This window comes from Pelobates fuscus, chromosome 1 (genome assembly GCF_036172605.1).
Source record: "Pelobates fuscus isolate aPelFus1 chromosome 1, aPelFus1.pri, whole genome shotgun sequence".
NCBI lineage: Eukaryota > Metazoa > Chordata > Amphibia > Anura > Pelobatidae > Pelobates > Pelobates fuscus.
Window position 1 is genome coordinate 168,690,276 of NC_086317.1, and position 22,313 is coordinate 168,712,588.

General features: G+C 46.3%; 1 protein-coding gene across 5 annotated transcripts in view; it reads right to left on the reverse strand.

The window, feature by feature from the left end:
- The window catches only part of DCAF6 (DDB1 and CUL4 associated factor 6), a 195,544-nt gene that overhangs the window by 139,042 nt on the left and 34,189 nt on the right, over window positions 1-22,313 (reverse strand). The window lies entirely within an intron of this gene.

Sequence of the window (22,313 nt, forward strand, 5' to 3'; positions counted from 1 at the left end):
CCCTGCCTGCATGATAGCCGTAATGGCGTGGTCTATGGTGGAGTATTGCAGGGAAAATTCCTCAGAGGGGATAAGGGAGTTCAGACTTGGTGTGGCAGAGGTGTGAGGTGCCGACAGATCGATGATAAGTCTTTGTTTATGGGAAGACTTCCCCGTGACAATACCAATGGGATTTGTCCTCCATGTGGTGAAAGGAGAGGACTGAAAGGGTCCTAATAAGAAGCCCTCTGCCACTTCTTTGGCTATAAGAGTGCTGACCACTGTAGGGTTTTGTTGGGCAGATTGCAGATTAGGGCATTCAAGGATTCCTGTAGGCATGTGTATTAGACCAGTATGGAATCCTTGCGATAGACCAGTGATGATGAAGTCTACCAGGTGTCTAGATGGATGTAGAGACAGTAGTGCCGTGAGTACAGAAATATTTATATCCGTTAAGTATTGTTTAGGGTACATTTTATTTGGACACATGGTTTTCGCATGTGCCCTAAAACATTTGGAACATATGTGCAACAACCTACATCCGCTGTAATTACAAGCCCCAACATTGAAATTATTACAAATTTGGGATTTCCCCAAAAACTTAATAGGACGTCCCAGTTTATCTTTGGGCGTTTTTTCTGCTGAACCAACGGGACCAGTGCCCTGTGAAGTAGTGGGTTCGTTTGCCATGGTAGGACAAAAATTGGCCGTATGGGCCATGGAGGAGCAGTGTGCACAGGCCGGTGTTCTTAGACCTGCAAAGTGTCTGCAGAAAATGACCGTATCGATCTTACTCCAGTTGGATCTTTTCCCGTACTGAGAGAAGGCGCCAGACACTTTGGCAGAAAAAGATCTATGGTAGTCATAGAAAGCTGACCCACCATATTTGTTGCCCAGGTCCACCAGCCTGTGCATATACAGGTCAAACTCCTCACGTCTGTGGGGATATACAGTACACATCACATCTCGATAAATACCGAAAGCTAAGACAAATTCTGGAATGGTAAGTTTCCTATTTAAACGTGCATCCCTAGCTTTTATCACCACAGAAACATCGTCGTAAGCGTAAGTTTTATGTTCCACTATATCCTGGGAGGCAATGAGTAGTGAGGCCAGATTGACATCTTTACCTTCCAGGATATCTTTTTTGAGGTGTTCAGGTATCATGTGAGCAGGGTGAACCTCGTCATCGTCCGAGGTGATGGCTGTGGAGACTGATTGCAATCCTGCCACTGCCGTGGGGATCGCCGCGGTCCTTCCAGCCATGGTGAGGGCTGTAGTGACCGATTCAAGTGACTCCAGCCTAGAATTAACCTTGCTCATAGAAGCCATGAGGGATGTGAGCATGCCATGAATGTCTCCTGGGTTGGACTGGCTAGATCCTTCCCCGGCATCCCTATTGTCGGTTGAGGTGTGCAGTAATTTGTAAAGTTCTGCTTTCCTTGCCGTTGCTGGGAAAGGAATATGTCGTCTCTTGAGTTCGCTAGTGATGCGAGGGATAGTCCACGACCTAAAAGAAGCTGGGCTAGCCATATCCTCCTCCCGTGATGGAGTGTTTTCTCTTGCTGGAGTACATGGGATGGAAAAATCCTCTACCCCTTCTTGAGACATACTAGATGAGAAAATATATGGTTAGCGTGAAAAACCCCAGGGGATGTACTGGCAAGCTAATTATGCCGGATAAGGCGAAACATTAATCTTGTTATTTGGTGAAAGGTGAGGCCCTACTAGTTGCCAAGTGGCTGTGAGAGGCTCTATCTATGCGTTGGCACGAGGGGTTACTGAGGCCGCTTGTCGTAGCGGCAGGAGTTCGTAGGCCTCTCGGTGACAATAAAAGAAAAAACAGGGGAAGGGAGTGACGGGTGACGCCCTCTCTATACTTTGCGAGGCGGCTAACTTACGTGTGGCCCGGGGGGCGTTACCTCCGAAACGTTGAGGCGGGGTGTTGGCCTCGCGGACCACTAATCGATAGGCAAAAAGCCCAGAGGGGAGATACCTATTTGGGCCTATAACCCCTACCATGCCAGTACTCTAAGTCCTATGTAGGGATGGAACCGTATGTGATATACGGTGTGAGCAGGCTTAACGTACCTGATAGTATGCAAGTGATTGATAGCGACAGGTATAGAAACAACCTGGAAAACCTAGAGGTTGGAAACAAGATACGCCAAGTGTGAGATTTGGATCCTTGATACCAAAGACTAAACACTGTAGTGCGTTGATATATTCATATGTAAGGGAAATGTATATGAATGGTGTCTACTTAACTGGTCATATTATGCGTCTCTATGGTGATGGGAGTAATGAGTATGCTTGCTAGTGTTAGTAGTCTAATGTGGTGTAGTATTGTGATTATGTAGTTTAATTTAGGGTGATTAAATAAAACTTCTACAGGACTATGTAAAAAGGAAAGTAATCATGTAATTTTATTATAAAATACCGAAATATTGACGTGTGAGTGGTTGAATCAAGGCGTGTGATTTAACCCGAAAGTACATGAAATAATTTACGACCGAGTTCTTGTGTATGTAATTTGAGTACATAAAGAAAAAGTCAGCATATGACACGTGCCATGTAATGAAAAGTGTACATGGTGTGTTTACACAGGGAGAGAGAGAAAAAACAAACCGTATGTTTAAAACAAATTCTCTAGGTGCAGATGGAGGATACATAAATAATGTAAAGTTTGTTTAAGCAAAAACTATGTATATACCAGTAATTAATATATTATTATCTAAAAATACATAGAGTCCTAACCTAAGTATAATTGATGTGAAAGCATAATTGATGAAAAACCATGCTATAATCGTTATATGTATATGATACCCAGACTGTAATACTTAATGAACTAAAATCTGTATAGGAGAGGGGAAAAAAAAAAAAAAAAGAGTATATATATATATACACAATAACCTACTACCAGGTATTACAACTGAAAATATAGCAACCAACTGAAAATAACAAGAGTGAAAAGTAAAGCACATGAATACTACATACTTAGTGCAAATTTTCCGGCAACCAGAGGGTTAAAAATGCCTGAGACTTTGGCCGTAAAGCGTGTGGCCGTAAAGTAAGGCTGAAAATGATTGCGACGCCGTGGGAAGTTATCCGGGCGACGGACTTACGTTTGAGAAGTCCTGAGGACTCGATCAGCGACGAAGACCGTTTTTTTGTGTGTGGCTGGCCGTGGAAAGACCTGCAAGGAGTTCCTGGACACAGCTGACACTGAAGAAAAACGCGGAGTTTCCGAAAACAAGATGGCGCCGTCCGTGAACCGGAAGTGGATTCAGGATGCAGCGCTGACCTCGAGCGGTATGGAGCCAGGTAAGGGGTGTCCCTTAAGTAGGGAGAAGGTGAGTCATACGCCCCTCCCACAATTACAGGCCAAAAGGCCTTAATACATATAAAAAATGATAATTTAGGCACTCACCCCTGCAAGTTATTCCAGTGTATCTTGCCTTTGGTGCATCCAGCGTCCAAATATATATCAAGCGATAAAGTGGAGCACTCAAAAGGACTTTTCAATCGTGGATTTATTAGTACGAAAAAACGCTTACATTAAATCATCTGTTTCGACGTTTCGACCCCTCAGGGTCTTTATCAAGAACAATTTACAAGTGACAAGAACAAAGTTTATATACAAGTGAAGATAATTAACTCACCAATCTCGTGTGTGTGCGGCCGCCCGTTCAAACCCGGAAGTGTCACGGAGACCCACGTGGTTTCCCTAACGTGCGTCAGTGCGTACAGCGTGGTTGCTATGCGATGGTCTATACACAATGCGATCATGTGACCTTCGTAACCACACTGTTCAAAATATCAATCTGAAACGTGTATTAGATATGTGATCTATGGGAGGGAGATCTACATGGTGATATAGTGCTGGAATATGTACCAAAATATAGAGGTACGCAAAAGTATGCCAGAGGGGGAAACCTCAGGGTTAATAAAGTGAATCATTATGAGACATAAGACCCGAATGGGTATGGGTGCAAAAAGTGCTGTGTGTGCCAAATAACACCCTAAACGTATAGTGGAAAATAACAGCAAACCGAGTGAATGCATAAAATAACATACATCTCATGATTTACATTTAAAAACAAAGTAGAAGGAACTAATTCTTAGATAGAAAAATATGAAAAAAATCTATGTTTCAAGAATATATTATCATAAATTAATAACTATTCTATATCATTCAAAATACTAAGCAGCGGGAGCATTTCTTAGAAGATCAAAACGAACTCTTATATCAATAACTTGGTTTAGATCACGTACGACTTCTATATCTAAATTCAACAGAACATGGAGAATGTAATGTACTCATTCAGTCCCTTGGGAGTGACTGTATCCAGCCGGTGTATCCAGTAGGTTTCACGTTGGAGTAGTGTTTTGGATCTATCTCCTCCTCTGGGACTTGGTGGAACATGATCTATAGCTATAAATCGTAGGGTAGGGAGTCTATGGTTAGCTTGAAGAAAATGTTTAGCGACAGGTTTGTCTGATTTCTGGTCCCTGAAGGCCGTATTTATGGTGGATCTATGGCCTCTAATCCGATCTCGGAGGGTTAGGTCCGTTTTCCCCACGTATGAGAGACCACAGGGACAGGTGATTAAATAGATCACATGGTCCGTAGTGCAGGTGATGTATTGGGTGATAGGTATCCGAATTCCACTGTGTGGATGAGAAAATGAGGTACTGGTGTTCGTGTGGCTGCACGTCACGCAGCCACTGCATCTGTAGCAACCTTTCTTGGTAGGTCCTTTGATCTTCTGGTAACATAAACTCGGATCACTTTTCACTAGTAGGTCTCTTAAGTTTTTGTTTCTTTTTAAACTAATAATCGGTTGCTGCTGAAAGATGGGTGGCAAATTCTTATCAGACCGTAATATGCCCCAGTATTTATTCATAGCTTTTTGAATTTGTGAAGTGCCTGTGTGGAAAGTTAGGGGTAAGTACATTCTGGTTGCTTGTGAGGTCTTCTTCGTGGTCCCCATGGGGTCCCTTGTGTGTCTCATGGCTTTGTCTTTTGCTTGTAATAGTACATCAGGGTTATATCCTCTATACAAAAATCTCTCAGTCATTTCTTGGAGTTGTTGCTCTCTTTTCACTGGATCACTATTGTATCTCAATACCCTCATGTATTGGGATACCGGGAGAGATTCTTTGAGTTTCTGAGGGTGATAGCTCGTGGCCTGGAGTAACGTTTTCCTTGCCGTATCCTTACGATATAGGGTATACCCTAATCTGCCATTTTCTTTATAGATGGACACATCTAAAAATTGAATCTCGTGAGAGTTAAATGATAATGTCAATTTTACTGGGCATTCAGCTGCATTCAGATCTGAGACCATTTGTTCCAGGTCGCTGCGGTTTGGACGGGAACCAGCAGCGACCTGGAACAAATGGTCTCAGATCTGAATGCAGCTGAATGCCCAGTAAAATTGACATTATCATTTAACTCTCACGAGATTCAATTTTTAGATGTGTCCATCTATAAAGAAAATGGCAGATTAGGGTATACCCTATATCGTAAGGATACGGCAAGGAATACGTTACTCCAGGCCACGAGCTATCACCCTCAGAAACTCAAAGAATCTCTCCCGGTATCCCAATACATGAGGGTATTGAGATACAATAGTGATCCAGTGAAAAGAGAGCAACAACTCCAAGAAATGACTGAGAGATTTTTGTATAGAGGATATAACCCTGATGTACTATTACAAGCAAAAGACAAAGCCATGAGACACACAAGGGACCCCATGGGGACCACGAAGAAGACCTCACAAGCAACCAGAATGTACTTACCCCTAACTTTCCACACAGGCACTTCACAAATTCAAAAAGCTATGAATAAATACTGGGGCATATTACGGTCTGATAAGAATTTGCCACCCATCTTTCAGCAGCAACCGATTATTAGTTTAAAAAGAAACAAAAACTTAAGAGACCTACTAGTGAAAAGTGATCCGAGTTTATGTTACCAGAAGATCAAAGGACCTACCAAGAAAGGTTGCTACAGATGCAGTGGCTGCGTGACGTGCAGCCACACGAACACCAGTACCTCATTTTCTCATCCACACAGTGGAATTCGGATACCTATCACCCAATACATCACCTGCACTACGGACCATGTGATCTATTTAATCACCTGTCCCTGTGGTCTCTCATACGTGGGGAAAACGGACCTAACCCTCCGAGATCGGATTAGAGGCCATAGATCCACCATAAATACGGCCTTCAGGGACCAGAAATCAGACAAACCTGTCGCTAAACATTTTCTTCAAGCTAACCATAGACTCCCTACCCTACGATTTATAGCTATAGATCATGTTCCACCAAGTCCCAGAGGAGGAGATAGATCCAAAACACTACTCCAACGTGAAACCTACTGGATACACTGGCTGGATACAGTCACTCCCAAGGGACTGAATGAGTACATTACATTCTCCATGTTCTGTTGAATTTAGATATAGAAGTCGTACGTGATCTAAACCAAGTTATTGATATAAGAGTTCGTTTTGATCTTCTAAGAAATGCTCCCGCTGCTTAGTATTTTGAATGATATAGAATAGTTATTAATTTATGATAATATATTCTTGAAACATAGATTTTTTTCATATTTTTCTATCTAAGAATTAGTTCCTTCTACTTTGTTTTTAAATGTAAATCATGAGATGTATGTTATTTTATGCATTCACTCGGTTTGCTGTTATTTTCCACTATACGTTTAGGGTGTTATTTGGCACACACAGCACTTTTTGCACCCATACCCATTCGGGTCTTATGTCTCATAATGATTCACTTTATTAACCCTGAGGTTTCCCCCTCTGGCATACTTTTGCGTACCTCTATATTTTGGTACATATTCCAGCACTATATCACCATGTAGATCTCCCTCCCATAGATCACATATCTAATACACGTTTCAGATTGATATTTTGAACAGTGTGGTTACGAAGGTCACATGATCGCATTGTGTATAGACCATCGCATAGCAACCACGCTGTACGCACTGACGCACGTTAGGGAAACCACGTGGGTCTCCGTGACACTTCCGGGTTTGAACGGGCGGCCGCACACACACGAGATTGGGGAGTTAATTATCTTCACTTGTATATAAACTTTGTTCTTGTCACTTGTAAATTGTTCTTGATAAAGACCCTGAGGGGTCGAAACGTCGAAACAGATGATTTAATGTAAGCGTTTTTTCGTACTAATAAATCCACGATTGAAAAGTCCTTTTGAGTGCTCCACTTTATCGCTTGATAGATATATATATATAGAAGGCTTGGCCTGTAATTGTGGGAGGCACTTAAATTCCCTATTTAAACCCAGTGAGCCCCTGCTTACCTGTCTTCGACGATCTCGGAAGTGCTTCAGTGTACTTCCGGTTTACAGATCCGTGACGTCAGTTTCCCGCCCGCCGGCAGCCCGGTTCAAACGCTCTGCGGCTGTATTCGTGAGTATAACGCTTTTGCCTTACACGGACAGCATCGAAATCGTAAGTTTAGCCCTGTCGCTCACGGGCTCGGCTTCACTCCGCTCCTGCATTCTCTCGGTCAGTGTAACACGTTCAGTTACACTTACACCTCGTAGTCTCGTTTAGCCGCACCGGGTTGCCATATGTTTTTCGTTCAGTTTGGTGCAATACCTTAATTCTGTTCCGTTTTCTGGATATTGTTCACATTTTAAGCAATAATTTAGTAGTTACGTTTTATAAAAGGGGTTTAGGCGGTTTGTCGTATTGCCCAGTATTCTAAACTTCTGTATTTAAAGTGGTTTATGTGGTCCCCTTAAAGTCATAAATAGCAAAGTAGAATAATAAGGGGTATGTTGTTTCCATTGTTTTATTGGCTGTTCATGTCCTATTTTCTGTTGTAGTCCTTACTAGTACTGACACTTCTCGCAAGTGGCCCTTCGCGGGTATACGTGTTCGCAGCTTTGTTAAAGAGGTAGGCCTCTGTGTCACCCAGTTCATTTGTGTGTATATTGTAGTTAAATAGTACGTTTCATAAATAGGTCACGTTTCTTTTCCTTTAGTTCCCTTCAGGATAATACTCCTTTATTAGGTCAAGTAAAGTTTTCCTTCCTCTGCAGGTATGTTATTGGTGTGTCCTGGGGGTGGGGGGGGGGGGGGGGTTCGAGGACTAGTTGTAATTCTCCCGCCAACTTAGGTATGTTCCCATAGGCCTCTTTGCCTATAAGTTTAGAGGTCCCGCAAGGCATAGGTCAGCCCTTACGTTCGGAGGTTCAGGCCAATCGTCCCAACGCATAGCTATAGCCTTGCTTCAAAACTTAGTTAGGGCCTCACCAGTCACGGCCAAACGTTTTACTTCTTTTTCGTGTCACCGAGAGGCCAACACCCCGCCACCCACCTCAGTGGCACCAAGGCCCCACGAGCCAAATCATAGATAGTGCCTCTCATAGCCACTTGGCAAGTAGTTAGGGCCTCATCTGCCACCAACGGAAGCTAAGCTAATACAATTTCGCCTATGGGCACTAGCCTAGTAAGCGGGGTCCCTCCAGCTGTTTATTTTTCAGTACTAAACTCACCCTCTCTGCCCCCCTTAGAATGTCCAACGCTTCGGTATTAGAAGACAATCTGTCGGTTACCAGCACCCCTCTCAGGTCGGGCACGCAGAGAAGGCAACCAACCCCTCCAAGTCCAGCTTCCAGCTATCGCTCCTGGACTATCCCTAAGATTACCGCTGAACTAAAAAAGAGGAATATCCCTTATCCGGCTTCAGCCAGGAAGAATGAACTTTTTCGTTTATTAAACTCTACTGAGGATAACGAAAGGCCTGGCCCTAGTTCGCAGGTTAATGTACTTAATAGCCTGGCGGAATTACACGCCATGATGGCCTCCCTAGTGTCCTCAGTTGCCACTATCAATAACAGATTGGATAACCTGGAAGCTAATAATGTTCCTACAGTCCCCGAGATTCCCGGGCCGGTTGTCCAACCCACGCCCGCCCTAGGAGGTAACAGTAACCCTCCACCGGCTAGGAAAGTTACTAACGTTATTAATCCTATTCACCTAATACCGCAGTCTCTCAGACGTGACATCATAGAGGGAAAGGATGTTAACTTGGCCTCGCTACTGATAGCGGCTCAAGACGTGGTAGAAAACAGGGCGTACACGTTTGAGGATCTTTCAGTAGTAATGAGGGCCAAAGACCCTAGGTTGAATAGGAAACTTAACATTCCTGAGTTTGTCTTGGCATTTGGCCTATACAGAGACGTTATCTGTACTGCTTTTCCCCTCCGCAGAGAGGAGCTAGATTTGTACCTACACAAGGTGATAGAGCTAGCTTATAAGTACGGGGGCTTTGCCTTTTACGACTATCACAAGTCATTCTCCTCTAGGTCAGCCGCTTCATTGTCTCAATATAATGCAGTCACGGACTGGGGTCAGCTAGACACGGAGTTGTTTCTTATGCATTTTGCAGGTCTCAAAACCCCTTCCTGTGCCATATGCTCGTCTGCAGCTCACTCCATTAATTTCTGTCCTGAAAATGTAGCTATCCCCTCTACCAGTAACGCCAACTCCGATTTTCAGTCAACTTCCAACCAGAAGGAAATAAGAGACAAATTAGGCAGGCCAATAGTGTTCTTGGGCAAAGCTCAGGTCTGCAATAATTTCAATGCTGGGGGTTGTAGTTACAGTGCTTGTAGACTGCTGCATGTGTGCTCGCTTTGTTTCAGGGCACATGCCAAGACGATGTGCCCTAACAAATTGTACCCTAAAAAGGCATCCACTCCAATAAACATACCGAGTTTGCAACGTTACCTGGCTAATCATCCTTCTTTACATCTGGTGGAATTTCTCACGTCAGGGTTCACTCACGGGTTTCACACAGGCTTTGTCTCTCTCCCCTCAGGCATCTTGGAGTGCCCCAACCTTCAGTCAGCTCTCACAGACCCCGACACCCTACAAGTACTCTTACAGAAAGAAGTAGATAACGGCTTCATGATAGGCCCTTTCACTACTCCCCCTTTCTCCTCATGGAGAACTAACCCTCTAGGTATCGCCACTGGGAAGTTTAACAACAAAAAGAGACTTATTATTGACTTTTCTGCACCACACGCCTCTCCCACACCTAGCCTGAATGCACTAATCCCGTCAGAAGATTTTTCTCTTCAGTACGCTAGAATCGATGATGCCATTCAAGCGATTATTAATTCCGGGAAGGCAGCCTGGTTAAGTAAGTCAGATATTACTAACGCCTTTAAGTTACTTCCCATTCATCAATCACTCTGGCATCTGCATGGAGTTAAGTGGCAAGACAACTACTATTTCGCTACCAGGCTTACTTTCGGCTCCAAAAGTAGCCCCAAGTTATTCGACCTGTTCGCCGAAACCTTAACATGGCTTCTCCTGAACTTCTGCAGATGCCCAGTTGTCATTCATTATTTAGATGACTTCCTCACCATTGAACCTCACCACTGCACTCCACGCAGCCTTAATCACTTGCTCACGCTCTTCAAAGATTTAGGTGTCCCCGTAGCCCAGGACAAAACTGAAGGTCCCAAAACCGAAATTACTTTTCTAGGGATTACACTCAACTCTGTCACCATGCACGCCAGCCTGCCCCAGGAGAAAGTAGACCGAATCCTGTCTTACATTAGCACCTGCATGTCACTAGGCACTTGCACCAGGAAACAGCTACAGTCACTTTTAGGCTCACTTAATTTCGCCATGAGAATAATTCCACAGGGTAGGTCTTTCATTTCCAGAATCCTTTCACTTTTGCACGGTCTCCCTGACGATGACTCCACTACACCCTTAGACGAGTCAGCTACAGCTGACCTGAGAATGTGGCAGCTGTTCCTTTCCTCGTGGAATGGCAGGTCACTGTTTGTTCCCCCCGTTTCCGACGATTCCCCAGTACTCTGGACTGACGCTTCAGGTACCTTAGGCTATGCGGCCATATTTGGAGACGAGTGGCTGTACGACTCCTGGCCGATCGAAACCACGTCACTCGAGAGTTTCAGTACCACCTCCTCTCTTTTTGAGATCTACCCTATCGTAGCAGCAGCTTACACGTGGGGGGTAGAGTGGAGGGGGCAGTCAGTCAGGTGTTTTTGTGACAACTTAGCTACCTGTAACATCATTAACAAGGGCCGCTCTCAGTCCCTCACGATCATGAACCTAGTCAGGAGACTCACTTGGCTAGCAGCTAATCTCCAGTTCTGCATATCCTGTGTTCACGTCCCAGGTTTACAAAATACTGCCGCTGATGCTCTGTCACGCTTCAATTTGCAGGAGTTCTTCAGACTACATCCTACAGCTACCCAGCAACCCAGGGTACCTCCAAAATTCGAAGACCTGGTAATGCGTTAAGCGCTCTCTTACAACTAAGCGGCACGCTTGCTCAGGCGGGTCTATCCCTTAACACAAGGAAAGCCTATTACAGAGCATATGAACTGTTTATGTGTTTCGTTCGTAATTACTGTGTAATAAATGTTTTTTCTGTTGAAACCATGGTTGCTTTCACAACTTTTTGCCACTTTTCTCTTAATCTAGCTTACAACACAATCAAACTCTACTTAACGGGAATCCAACACTACATGTTAACCTCCTTTCCCAACAAGTCTCCTTTCCTATCTTCCTACCCTCTTAAAAGTGTCCTCAAAGGCATTCATAACTTGTCAGTACACATACCCACTAAACGCCTTCCCATAGATAGTAAGCTATTTAAGAATATATCCGATGTACTCGACACGTCCCCTTTCGAACATATCACAAACCTCGTTATCAAATCAGCGGCTTATCTAGCCTTTTATGGTTTCTTGAGACCCAAAGAATTCACTGTAGAGAGAGCTTCTGATTTCAGCTAAAAATCTAGATCACTACACTTTGTCCGTTACCCGTACCAAAACAAGCCAAACAGGCCCACCAGTGGAAATTAACTTTTATCCCACTTCAACCAAATGGTGTCCCGTCCGTGTATTGGATAAGCTTATAGCAGCCCAAGCTAATTCCGCTCCTGATAGCCCACTTCTGGCTATACTAGGGAAACCCCTGACCACAAAAATCTTCATGCTTTACATACGCACCCTTTTACTCCGCTTGGGACAAAACCCACGTTCATTCTCGGGCCATTCTTTTCGCATTGGAGCAGCCACAGCTGCCTCAGGTAATCATGTACCGACACACATAATTAAAAATATGGGGAGGTGGAAATCATCCGCATACAACAGATACATTCCCAATCCAGAGAAAGAGATAAGGCTGGCTTTCTGTGATATGACTAAATGATGTACCGCTTAATAAACGCATTTTGTTTTAATGGTTATTATTTTTGCCCTCTTTTACAGGCCTAACCTTACGTCAGTTTCGGCACACCTCAACTGACTTGCTATTAAGGAACTACTTATTTTTAACCCTGTTTTCCTTACGTCCTCGGAATGTGCCGTACACAAATAGAAGGCTTGGCCTGTAATTGTGGGAGGCACTTAAATTCCCTATTTAAACCCAGTGAGCCCCTGCTTACCTGTCTTCGACGATCTCGGAAGTGCCCCTCCCACCGCACCCTCAATTTGATCATTTTCCTAGGTGGGCCCTCTTTTTTTTTTTTTTTTTGTAAATATGTTTTTATTTATTATTTTCAATATCAAGTTGTACCAGTATACATATTATGGTATAGACATGTCGTTGGTGGTGACACGCAGGTCGCCGTCTGGCACTTGTGTAAGCAATTTTCGAGCAAGTAGGTAAAGGTGACACGCAGGTCACGTCACGGCTTTATAGGAAAAATGTATGAGCAATCAGGTAATGGTGACTCGCAGGTCACAGCCTAGCATTTCTAGAAGCATTTTCTGGACATGTAAACGGGGTAGATATATGGGTCCCTGCACAGTATGCGTATAATTTCTCCACCTGCACAGTTCAGCCTCAGTCCAGGGGAACGAGCGCAGCCCGAGCGGCGGCGGCTCTAGTCAGGGCACTCTAGGTTTGTATTACATCCTATATATACCGGCCTCCCCTGCTGCGCCCGTCCCCGTGCGCCGGTCGTGTTCTCGTGTACCGTGTCCGTTCGTATGGCTGCGGGGTGTCGGTCAGGTATCCCTCCTGTGAGGTGATCTGGTGTCGTGTCAGAGTGTTCAATCGGTCACAGAGTGGCTCTGCAGGGCGTCCAACCCCCGTTGTCATGGGTCTGTTTGTGGAGGTGTAGTTACTGTGGTCACCCCTTAGGGAAGTGAGTATCGTCGTATGAGCTGTTCATGTCCGCTCTGTTGGCGCTCCAGCTGTGAGCCATGCTAATAATCAGTGTGTGTGTGCCTGAGGGTAGGGGGGGGTCGGGGATGGCTTGTCTGGGAAGGTAGGGGAAGGGTGCGTCTACTTCCAAGTCCCTTCTGTCTGGGTCTGTCCTGTGGTTGTCCGGTCTGTTCGTCTCCTCGATGTGTCATTATGGGTCGTGTTGAAGTCTGGTCGCAAAGTCTGCCCTTGTGGTGGTCAGTATCCATTGGGTCCATATTTCCATGTACCTGGTCGTTGTGTTTGATGTAGTCATAATGAGTTCCTCTGTCGCCCTAAGCTCCTCCATTTGAGAGAACCAGGATGTTAGCGGAGGTGTCATTTGCCGTTTCCAGAATTGGGGTATTACCTGCTTGGCGGTATTTAGAATCCTGATGGTCAGTGAGTGTTTGTAGCGTGTTCTCGGGGTCTGTGTGTGGTGTAGGAGCATGTGTTCTGGAAGGAAGGGGGGTGGTATGTCGGTGAAGGTTTTCAGGATGTTATGTATGCCCCGCCAGAAGGGCTGCACCAGTTCACAATCCCACCAGAGGTGGAGTGTAGTGCCGGTCTCCCTATTGCACCTCCAACAGAGGTCTGTATGTTCAGGGTCCATGGCATGCAGTACCGTTGGGGTACGGTACCAGTTCGTTAGCAGCTTAAACGCTGTCTCTTGGGTTTTGCTGAAGACTGAACAGTGGTGTGTCAAGTAGCACATCTGTTCCCAGTCTTCCTCCGAGAAAGTCTTCCCTAATGTTCGTTCCCATTTCCCCATGAATTTAGGAGTCTCCCCGGGTGTTTCCCTTTGTAGCATGGCGTATATGTGTGAGATTCCGTGAGGTTGCGGGTCTGGCTCCATACATAGCCTCTCAAATGCGGTGGGGTCGCGTTTCCTTGCCATGCCCTCAGGGAGGGTGTGCACAAAACTCCGAAGCTGTCTGTGTTTAAGGTGGTGTAAGAGGGTGGGGGCGGTCTCTCCCAGTAAGGTCGGGAGTGTCTTGCATTCCGTCCCCGCCAGGAGGTGGTGTAGTCTTGGGATTTTATGTCTGAGTAGGTCCCTGAACGCGTTGGGGTCAAGCCCCGGGGGGAAGCTGTTGTTGTGTGTGAGTGGGAGCAGGGGAGACGGGAACGGGGCCAGTCCACTTCTCTTCGCCACTCTCTCCCACACCCTCAGTGTTGCGGTCGTGTATGGCGTGCCCAGTCCTCCATAACCCCCTCTCCCTGTCCACGGGACCGTGGACAGTGGTGTCCCCGTGTCCGCCTCTTCCGCCTCCTTCCATCGCTTGTGAACCCTCTCTTTTGTCCACTCCATGACACGTTGGAGATGACATGCGTCATAGTACAGGGCGAAGTCCGGTATGGCTAAGCCCCCCCTGTCTTTTGGCAATGTCAGTGTAGTTAGTTTGACCCTTGGCCGTTTGCGGTCCCATATGTATTTCCCGATGTCTTGTCTCAGGGTTCGGAAGAATGAGCTGGGGATGGTGACCGGTATGGCTTGCATTAGATATAGCAGGCGCGGGAGAAGGTTCATCTTTATAACTTGAACCCTACCTAGCCATGAGATGTGCGGGAATGCCCATTCAGAAAGGTCTTTCCGGAATCTGTCCAGTAGGGGTGTGAAGTTGTGTTTGAATAGGTCAGTATCCTTCCTTGTTAACCAGGTGCCCAAATACTGTATGCGGTGTTGTGCCCATTGGAAGGTATGGCTCTGTCTTAGAGGGGAGGCTCTATGTTCCGATAGGTTCATGTTCAGGATGTAAGATTTCGTGTAGTTGATTTTGAGGTTAGCAATCTCCCTAAAGGTCTCAAAGGCCTTCAGGATATTCGGGAGTGAGACCTCCGGGTTGGAGACGAAAAAAAGGAGGTCGTCGGCATACGCCGCGATTTTGTGTTGCGTGTCTCCAGATCCTATTCCCCTGATTGCCTCATTGTGTCTTATGTGCGTCAGGAAGGGTTCGAGCGTCAGCACGAAGAGCAGGGGGGATAGGGGGCATCCCTGCCGCGTACCGTTGGTGATGGGGAAGGCGCTCGTCAGGGCTCCGTTCACTATGACGTGTGCGGTGGGCCCGTCGTACAACGCCTCGACCCACCCCCGGAAATGCGGCCCCAGTCCGATGTGTGTCAGTGTGTGGAACATATATTGCCAGTCGACTCTGTCGAAGGCCTTCTCTGCGTCTGTCGACAGCAGCAGAAGGCCCTCGGTCCCGCCATGTCGTCTATGCATGAGTGTTAGCGCCCTGATCGTGTTATCCCTAGCTTCGCGTCCCCTGACAAAGCCTACCTGGTCTGGGTGTATGAGGGTGGGGATGTGTGTCTGGAGTCTTGTGGCTAGTATTTTAGCCAACAGTTTGACATCGCAGTTAATCAGTGAGATGGGCCTGTAGTTCCCGCAATGTTCCCTATCCTTGCCTTCCTTGGGGATGAGCGCGATGTGTGCTGTTAGCGACTGTTTCGGTAGGTGGTGGCCCTCCCGGAGTGCGTTTAAGGCCTCTAGAAGGGGTGAGTATAGTAGGTCTGCGAACGTAGTGTAGTATTTGAGAGGCAGCCCGTCTGGGCCGGGACTTTTGCCTTGTTTCATCATTTTAATGATGCGGGCCAGCTCTTCTATGGAGATCGGTTCGTCTAGCCTGTCCGCGATTTCCGGTGTCAAGGACGGGAGGGAGTGTTCTGACAAGTAGTCCTGTATTTTCGCATGTAGTTCTTCCCCGTGTTTGTGTTGGTAGGGTCTGGGAAGGGCATAGAGGTTCGCGTAGTAATCCCGAGTTATATCAAGGATCTTGGAAGGCAGTTGGTGTAAGGTGCCCTTAGAGTCTCTCATCCTGTCTATATATGTCCCCTGTCGCCTTTTGGCTAGCATTCTGGCCAGTAGCTTTCCACTTTTGTTGCCGTGGAGCAGGAAGAAGGCCTTGTGTCTAAGTGCATCCCTGTGGTGTTGTCTGTGTAGGAGGCCCGTCAGGTCGCGTCTGAGTTGCAGTAATGTCGCCTGGTGTGTCGGTAGTTGTGCGGTTTTATTGAGTGTTTCCACCTTGTGTATTTCTGCTACTAGGTCTGCCATGCGACTATTGGTCTGTTTTTTGAGAGTGGACCCCTGGCGGATGAAGTGGCCGCGTATCACACTTTTGTGTGCCTCCCATCTGATGGTAGGTGAGGTGTGGTCTGTAGTGTTCGTCTCAAAGTATTCCTTAAGTGTGCCTGAGATTTCGGACGTAAAGTCGGGTCTGGTCAGTAGGTAGTCATTAAGTCGCCATTTGTTGTGGCGGGGCCTGAACATGGGTGAGGAGAGTGTCAGGGTCACCGGCGCGTGATCCGACCACGTCGGCACCCCGTGTTCCGCCGCGCTCGTGGTCGGTAGATTATAGTGAGAGGTGAAGATGTAGTCTAATCTGGTGTAGGTGTTGTGGACCTGTGAGAAATATGTGTAATCCCTCTCGTCAGGGTGATAGGCCCTCCAGCAGTCTATCAATTGAGATCGGGTCAGGAGAGTTTTGATTGCATTCAGGTGTTGCGACGGGACCCCCGATTTCCCGGTCGAGGAGTCCCACCTTGGGTTGAGCGCGACATTGAGGTCGCCCCCTACTATGAGGATCCCTTCCGAGAAGGGCTTGAGTATCCTAAGTGTGCGTGCCAGGAACCGGTATTGTCGAGTATTCGGTGCATATATATTTGCGAACGTGTAGGCCTGGCCGGCTATTGTGCCCTTAAGGAAGATGAATCTGTCCTCTCTGTCTGTTAACTGTCCCGTTACTACTAGTGGTATGTGTTTCCCGATTAGAATGGCCGTCCCTCTGGACCTCCCCGCGTGATAGTCACTATAGTATCCAGTGGGATAATGTTGGTTCGTCAGTTTGGGCCTAGACCCTTCCCGAAAGTGCGTTTCCTGAATTAGCACTATTGAGGCTCTGTGGGTATGGAAGTCTCGGAGCGCTCCTGAGCGCTTCTCCGGTTTATTAAGACCTCTGGCATTGATGGAGAGGACCGTGAGGCAGTCCGGCACGAGTGCCCTTGTGTCGGGGTGTGAGGGTGGCTGTGTCATTCCGTCCGTGGGTCCCAGTCCAGTCCAGGGGTCTATGGTCGTCCTCGTCTGCTAGTTACGGGTCGGATGGGGTATGCAGGGAAGGAGGGGGGAGGGGGAAGGTGATGTGTGAAGTGTGTGTAGGTGTGTCCTCGCCTCTGTGAAGAGACGGTGAGGTGGCAGCGACGGGGAACGGATTAGTCAGCGGCCACCAGTGGCCCGCTGATCCCGTTCACCTTGCCTTGGTCGCTGGGCCCTATAGGGCAGCAGAAGGAAGTCGAGCGACTTCGGGTGGAACCAGTCCTCCCCGCGTCTGTGCGTCTGTCTGTGGTAGACAAGTGGGTACCTGATTGTGTAGGTCGGTTTGTAGGTTCCGCGTAGTTTCTCTGTCGGCTGTGTCAGCTACAGTCGGGTTTGTGTTAGCGTCCTCCTCGGTTGAAGTCGTAAGTAGTAGGCTCCGGGTCTTAGCACTAGTCGCCGTCTGGGGTGCCTGTCTTGCGCATGTGGAGAAAAAGCAAATAACATAACAGTTACATAAACACTTGCCATATAACTCTCTCAACATTAAACATCAAACAATAAACTGTGTTGTGGTGTACATCCGCCTGCTGCTTGATTCAATTCTTGTCATAGCTACGTACCTAACTAACGTGCCCTCTCCTCCCCCTCCCGCCACCCGTGTCCCAGCCCAATCGCCATTTTCCCAGCCCTCCCCAAAGAGGTTCCTATTCCCCCCCTATGTCAGTTTTCTCCATATTCGTGTCTCACCACGTGTGTGTGATGAGGGAGCGGGAGTCTAGGCCGCAGAACAGTGTGGCTCTTTTCTCCAACCTTTAAGCTATACGTGAGTGAGACCCCCCGGTGGAGCCCGCCCCCCTGCTCGTTTAGGTCATCACAGGGCAGGTAGGGCTCCAGCGGCGGGCCCCAGTCCTAAGAGGGCTCCGCATTCATTACTGCGCCGGGCCTAGTGGGCGCCTCTCTCCCCTCCCCCTCCCCCCACCCTCTCCAGCGGTCGTCAGATGGTTATTGTGGAAGGCCATGAGTGCCCATTGTATAAGGGCGGGTGGCTACCTCAATGGAGCGAGTTCTATACTTTTTACTCCTTACGTATCCCCCCAGTGCCTGCCTCCCCCCATGTGTCCGGGCCGGGTGGGTCCCCCCTGTATCCCTAATCTCCCCTTGCGTAGAGCAGTGTGTCTTTGTGAGATAGTCTGAGAACCCCCAGAGTCTCTGGAGGGACTAAGCCCCGTTCAGGGGAGTGAGTCCCGTCAGTTGGTACTTGCGGTTATATACTGCAGCAGTCAGTGGTGTGTACTTAAACCGCCATCCCGGAGGGTCGGATAGCCTGTTGTCTAGTCCCTCTGCTCCTGGGCTGCTGTGGCCGAGGCCCTGAAGTCATCTGTAGCGGTGCATAGAAGGCGAGAGGATCCGGCCATTGCAGGGTGATAGGTGGGAGGCGTAGTTCCAAGGCTAAGTCGCTCAGGTCCTCCGGGTTTCGGATAGCAAAAGGTCCTTGCTGGGTAATAACTTGGAGTCCGGTCGGGAAAAACCACCTGTATCTAAGTCTGTGATTTTGGAGAAGTCTTGTAAGGGGCTTCATAGCCCGCCGGTAGGCCAGGGTGGCCGGTGAGAGGTCCGGGTATAATTGTAATTCCACGCCATTTAGCTGCACCTTGTCAGTGTTGCGTGCTTTCTGCAGGATTTCTTCCTTCAGCTTGAAGTCGGCTAGGCAGCAGATGGTGTCTCTTGGAGGAGCCTCAGGAGGGCCCCTTGGTCTCAGGGCTCTGTGGGCTCTAACGAGCTCTATCTCGGAGTGCTCAGGGCGGCCCAGGATCATGTTGAACAGGTTCACGAGGGTGTCAGCTATCGGCGTCGCCTGGTCAAGGTCTTCTGGGATGCCACGCACCCGAATGTTCTGGCGCCTGCCACGGTTGTCCAAATCTTCCATGTGCAGGGCCATTTGTCTCATTTGTGCCGTGTGGCGGCGTACTGCGTCTGTGGTTGCAGATTGAGCAGAGGTTAAATGGTCGGTGTCTGCTTCGAGTTGGGCCACTTTGGTGTGTAGGCCCTGAATGTCCTCCCTGAGGGAGTGCAATTCAGCTGTGAGAGAGGCTTTCAGCTCGGAGTTGGCCTCCTTCAAGTCTTGTCTGGTAGGCAAGGCTTTAATTAGTTGGACCCAGTCTGGGTGTTGGTCCGGAGGGGTCTGGGCAGCAGTTGTTGGGCCCTCACCTCGTGGCGACGCTGGGCGGGAGGCGTCCTCATGCTCTTCATTGGCGTAGGCCTGAGTGGCCGCGTCCGCGGGAGCCACGAGGAAGTGTCGTAGCGATGTCGTTGCTGTGCCCTTCGGCGTGACCGCCGGCTTGGTAGTGCTCGATGCCCGGTGGGTTTTACCCATTTCTGCCCGCGGAATCAGTGCTGTGAGGAGGATTAGTGCTCAGCCTGCAGAGGAGCTCCGGGTCTACGCCGCCATCTTCCTCGGCTTCCAAGCCACGCCCCCTCGGTGGGCCCTCTTTTACAGGCCTAACCTTACGTCAGTTTCGGCACACCTCAACTGACTTGCTATTAAGGAACTACTTATTTTTAACCCTGTTTTCCTTACGTCCTCGGAATGTGCCGTACACAAATATAATATATATGATCTAAGTATATATATATATATATATATATATGCACACATTTACACATACACAGTGTATTTTAATATTTATATATATAATGATATATATATATTAATATCAAAATACACGTAGAAGGATATTGATTATATATATATAAATATATATATATATATATATATAAATAATATAATAAAAAATATGTAAATACGTAAAAAAAATAAAAAAAAATAATTAAAAATATATATATGTGTGTAATTTCGTTCTAACTGTATTTTGATAATATATATATATATATATATATATATATATATATATATATATATATTAATATCAAAATACACGTAGAACGAAATAATATATATATGTATATACCTGTCAGGATCGGGTCAGGGATCCAACACGCAAAGTACAAACAGGTACAGGGTACGTATACCGGACCTTAGAATGGCCGGACTAACGTACAGAGAGTATAGAGAATGGTCAGAGACAAGCCGAGGTTGAGGGAACGAGAGGACAGGTAAGCGAGTAACAAGCCGGGTCAAGGATAACAGAGGTAAACAGAGTAAGTCAAACAAGCCGGGTCGTAACCAAAAGGATAACTGAAAACACCAGAGCACTGTGTGACTAGACAGGCTAGAACCACGACAGGGCAATGAGCAACAGGGCGAAGTATGTTTAAATACCCTGGCTAGAGAGGATAGACACGCCTCCGACGAGCCCTGATTGGTCTCCAACGGATTGAGTGACAGGTCGTTCCGGATTGGCGTCATGACGTCGGTCTCCGGGCACCATGCTACATAAGGAAGTAACTCCCTCGCGGCCGGCGTCTATGTGAACGGGTCGACCGCGAGGAACAGGAGAAACATGGCATCCGGACGGATAAACGTCTAAGTCTCTACCTCTCTCGGAGGTAGAGACCTCAGGTACCCTGACAATACCTAAGTATATACGTATACATCACTACATGTATACCTATATATAAATAAAAATAATAGTAAAAAAATTATATACATATATATATATATACACACACACACACACACACACACACACACACACACACACACACACGTGTATATATAATAATTTTACATATATATTTATGTAATAATTTTACATAATGAGGTCCTTTTATTAATTACAATTTGCAGGACCTGCCTAACAACCCAGGCCGAAAGTATAGGGAATTTAATTTGCTAGCACTATATTTAACCCTATAACTTTCCAAGACACTATAAAACCTGTACATGGGGGGTACTGTTTTACTCGGGAGACATCGCTGAATACAAATATTTGTGTTTCAAAACCGTAAAATTTATTACAACAATGATATCGTCAGGGAAAGTGAAATTTATTGCATTTTTCGCACACAAACGGCACTTACACTGACGATATTTTTGCTGTCATACTTTTTACTGTTTTGAAACACAAATATTTGTGTTCAGCAAAGTCTCCTGAGTATAACAGTACCCCTCATGTACAGGTTTTATGGTGTTTTCAAAAGTTACAGAGTCAAATATAAGGCTTGCGTTTCAGTTTTTTCACAATGAAATTCGCCAGATTGGTTACGTTGGCTTTGAGACCGTATAGTAGCCCAGAAATAAGAATTGCCTCCATAATGGCATACCATTTGCAAAAGTAGACAACCCAAGGTATTGCAAATGGGGTATGTTCAGTCTTTTTTAGTAGCCACTTAGTCACAAACACTGGCCAAAATTGGCTTTCAAATTAGTTTTTTGCATTTTTCACACACAAACAAATATGAACGTTAACTTTGGCTAGTGTTTGTGACCAAGTGGCTACTAAAAAAGACTGGACATACCCCATTTGCAATACCTTGGGTTGTCTACTTTTGCAAATGGTATGCCATCATGGGGGTAATTTTCATTCCTGGGCTACCATACAGTCTCAAAGGCAACGTAACCAAACTGGCAAATTTCAATGTGAAAAAACTGAAAAGTGTAACATGCTATATTTGACCCTGTAACTTCCCAAAACACCATAAAACCTGTACATAGGGGGTACTGTTTTACACGTGAGACATCGCTGAATACAAATATGTGTATTTTATTGCAGTAAAAGCAAACAGTATTATGACATTCACAGTTAGAATGTCACATAGAACTAAGAAAATTTTAAAAAATCTTATTTTCTCTCATTTTTTTATATTGTATTCATATTACGTTATGTTCCATACCTAAATATTTGATGTTAAATGAAAGCCCTGTTTCCCCTGAATAAAATGATATATAATAAGTGTGGGTGCATTTAATATGAAAGAGGTAAATTATTGTTGAACAGACATATAGTCAAAATCTGTGGTTTGCTTAAATTTTTTTTGGTTCACAACTTGTACATTTGGCTGCGTTCTTAAGGGGTTAAATTAGAGGGGCAACATTTTTAAAAAAATAATAATACCAGGAAGTATTACTTTACTGAGAGAGTAGTGGATACATGGAATTGCCTT